Genomic DNA, 4062 nt, shown 5'->3' on the forward strand with positions numbered 1-4062 from the left:
ATCCCCCGTTCTTTCCTCTCTCTCTCTCTCTCTTCCTTCACCCACACCATCCCCCGTTCTTTCCTCTCTCTCTCTCTCTCTCTCTTCCTTCACTCAAACACCATCCCCGTTCTTTCCTCTCTCTCTCTCTCTACTCTCACTCCCTCCCCTCTTCCTCTCTAAATCAAACCCAGATGTGGCGCCGGCCAGGCCTCCATTCAGTTGAGTTTGACTCTCCTTTTTTTCCTTTCTCCCTCCCTCCTTTCTCTGTTTCTCTTTCTGTGTTTTGGTTTCCTCCTCTGGCCCGGTGCTGGCTGACTGGCCACCTCTCTTGTATCACTGTTCTCAGGAAATACCCCAGGTTCCTAGGCCCTGAAGGCAGCATGGTCTCTAACCAAATCCAGATGGAGGGAGGGAGAGAGGTATAGGGAGGGGAGGTGAGAAGAGAGGGGGTGGTGGGCGGGGAAATGCCTGAGACGAGACAGTGACGAGTGAAGAGAGAGGGAGGCTACAGAGAGTTCTTTCTTTTGCCCCTCTTTCTCCTCTTTCTCTCCTCCCTCTCTATTTCCAGCAGGACTGATTAGGGTAAGGGGCTCACTAGTTTCAGCTAGTTTCCTCTCAACCGCCATCTTCTTTTCTGGAGCCTTCCTCTCCTCTCCTGCACTCTCTTTTCTATTCCTGTTGCAGCAGGACGGATGACTGACACAGCTGAACAGTGTCATAATGCCCAACCCAACCCAGAAATCCATGTCCTCTTCTCTTCCCCCAGCCTCACACACTCCCTATTCATTACTCAATAGTGCTGTGTTCCATAGCTGCACTAAGACATGTGCATTTGTGTGTGTTTATCAGAATGTGGCAATGGAAGGAAAGGTCGTGGGCAAGGGCCTTTTTGAAGTGTGTAACTGTGTGTGTAGAATGGGTGTCTGTCAAAGTTGTGTCATAGGAGTTCTCAACATCTTACATGATGAGCTTTCCTGCCTTTCTTTCCCACTCGGTTTATGTGTATGTGTCTGCGCGTGTGTATGCATGTGTATATGCATGTGTTTACCTATGGCAGTGCCCGTGAATGTGTATGCCAGTGCCTGAATATGTGTCTGTGTGTGTGCCAGTGCCTGTTTGTTTGCTCAAGCATGTGTGTGTGTGTGTTTTGCAGTGGTGTGTGTGTGTGTGACATGTGTGTGTATGTGCTGTGTGTGTATGTGTGTTTGTAGGAAGTTGCTCCGCTACATCTGGGGCTAATGATCTTGTTCTCCAGGGGAAGAAAACTATTAAGTGTTTATGTGAATTCGTCTTCTGGCTTGCAACCTGCAGACATTGGTGACACGCCAGACTAGACCTGCATGACAACAACAAACAAAACAAGATACCATCTCTACGCAGAAATCAGCCCTCCCCTGCTTTCACCACTGCTCTCCCTCTGCTTTTCCATGTCCATCTACCCCGCTTTCCCTCCTTCCACCCTTTACCCCCCCCCCCCCCAAACTCCTCTCTTTTCTTTCAATTAAACCTCCATCACCTGCAGCACCAGGCTTTTCACTGCTAAAGGTGTGTGTGTTTCCCTGCCTGTGTGGTGTCCACCACCTACCTCAGTGAAAGGTTATTAGTGCGGTTGGCTCCACTGTGTACCACCAGCACAGCAGATACTGGTTATGTCCAAATGGCACCTATTCCCATATAGTGCACTACTTTTGACAAGAGCCCATAGGGCTCTGGTAAAAAGTAGAACACTATGTAGTGAATAGGGAGCCATTTGGGACCCCCACTGTAGTTTACATTTTATCTCCATGAGATAGAGCAACTGGACTGGCTACAGTGTCAGATATGCACATGTGGTCTGAATTGTCAGAAGGAAAATGTGTATCATGTATCTCTCTTAAAATGAATCATGTTATCGGTACCTTATTGCAAGGTTGTCTTTCATCATCACGTCATAGCTTTATCCCTGCTCTGAAATGGAGTCCAGCTTGGGTTTCTTTTTCTCCCCTAGCAATCCGCTCTCCTCAACTCCCTCTCAAAATGCATTGGGAGAGAAGGTCCAAGTTTCCCTCACTCAGATCTTTTCCTCTAATACAATTTGAGAAGGGAGCGAGGAAAGAGTAAAGCAAGGAATTGAAGAAGCATATTTTAGAAAGAGCCCATCCATGGACGTGTCTGAAAACATTTCCTAGCTGACAATCCTTGCCATCCTCGTCCTTGTTTCCACCAGTCCTCTCCTCCCTCTCAAAGTGCATTGGAACAGAGTACCCAAGATCCTGCACTTGGGCCTCCTCCTCCTCCAAAGAGCTTTGAGAGGAAGGTGAGGAATTGAGTAAACAGGAACAGCAAGGATTGACAGCCAGTAATGTTCCAGACACGCCCATGCATGGTCTTTTGCGTGGTAAACCGGTGCGAATCAGATGGAACACTAACAACACAATAATTGCATCACAGCTTGAGAGCTTAAAGAGCTAGAGAGGCAAACACACCCACAGTCACTCACTTTCACTCTCTCTCCGTCCCATGAAACACACATTGACAGCGGTGGGTCGGGAGAGACAAGGACCTCGTGTCCCCTTAAGGTTCATGGTCCCACTCATTTTATTTACAGACTACATTCATAAATACAGGAGTGGGTAAATCACACCACACAGGTGGTCATGTGCAGGGAGGGCAGCGTTCCAGGCTACATTGCATACTCCTGCAGATATGACAACCCAGATTTCAAGCTAGATAGGTTTTAACGTATCAGCTAACCCACATTATATGATTAGCAGTCTGATACCCAACTGCGTTATGCGTTAATAACATGGCATGTTCCATTGATTGATACAATGTCTGCAATGTAGCGTGCCTGAAACGCAACCTAGACACAGACACGTTGATGCTGAGTCACAGCTCACATGACGGGAACATATCATGCTCACAGTACTCTCTGTCAGGGGGAGGGAAAGGGGATGAATAAGGGGGATAAGGCCTTTTTTTGGGGGGGGGGGGTTCTTTGGCTTCTGGGTCCCAGTCTTATGTTTACTTTAGCCACCCAAGTGACCACTAGCCCCAACTCGCCCCGCACATAGCATATCTCTCGTCTCAAGACCCCGTGGCTGGGCTCAGCAATAGCCGAAAGCTTCACACCACAGATCTGGGATCATAGTTTAGAGCTCAGGCTCAGCTCTGTTTCTTGTTCAGGAGGGTTAGGCAGATCTGATACCTGTGAAGGTCCATTGAAAGCCAAAGAGTTCTATGTATGTATTACAGTTAGGCAGTGCAGTGAGTTAAATTTGCTGTCTTCTGTCTTGCTGCTCTTCAAAAACAGACAGCGCTTCTCCTCAAAGGAAACCAGGTGCTATAGAGGAGAGACCTAAATTGTCTTAACTCCCAAACTGCTAAGCACGGTCCACTCTAAACGGTGGTCATGACTTTGAGGGAGCCCGTGCGGAAGCGCAGAATCTTTCTTCTTGAGCGCGTGGGAGGCCTTGATCTTGACGAAGGCTTTGGGCTGCAGGGGGGCCCCAGCGGAGCGGTGGCGCGGAGGGGAGGAGAGCTGAGGGGGAGCTGCTGGCACACCACCCCCCTTCCGTCTGGTCCCTGACAGTGGAGCTGAGGCCGCGAGTCTTCACTCAGGCTCGACTCGGACTCGCCCTGCCCCGGGTGGGGTAGCGCTCCTCGGGCCGACACAGGCTGCGAGCTCTCGGTCCAGGTACTCCAGATGGGGGTTGATGCGGGTGTGGGTTGATGGTAGGCATAAGGTGGGGGAGGCGCCGGGTTTGCGGTGCGCCTGGAGCCCCTGGTCAGCTGGGGGCGGCTGCTCAGCTTCATCCTGGCTGAGCTCAAAGGGTGGAGCGCCAGCGGCGGTAGCCTGTGCTGCCCGGCTGGGGCCTCTTCCCCTTGGACGGCTTCCGCGGCCGCTCCCTGACCCTGATCCTCCCCCGTCTCTCTCCACCGTGTTGTACTTGCGTTCAGGGACGCCCCGTTGCCCATTGAGGCTGTTCTCAGACTGGGACCTGCAGGCTCGTCTCCAGGCTTCTTGGAGCCTACTGGCCGCTCCCGCTCTCTCTCCCTGTCTCTCTCCCTTCCTTGTCCCTCTCCCTTTCCTCTCCCCTT

The sequence above is a fragment of the Salvelinus sp. IW2-2015 genome, linkage group LG20 (genome assembly GCF_002910315.2).
Source record: "Salvelinus sp. IW2-2015 linkage group LG20, ASM291031v2, whole genome shotgun sequence".
NCBI classification, from domain to species: Eukaryota; Metazoa; Chordata; class Actinopteri; order Salmoniformes; family Salmonidae; genus Salvelinus; species Salvelinus sp. IW2-2015.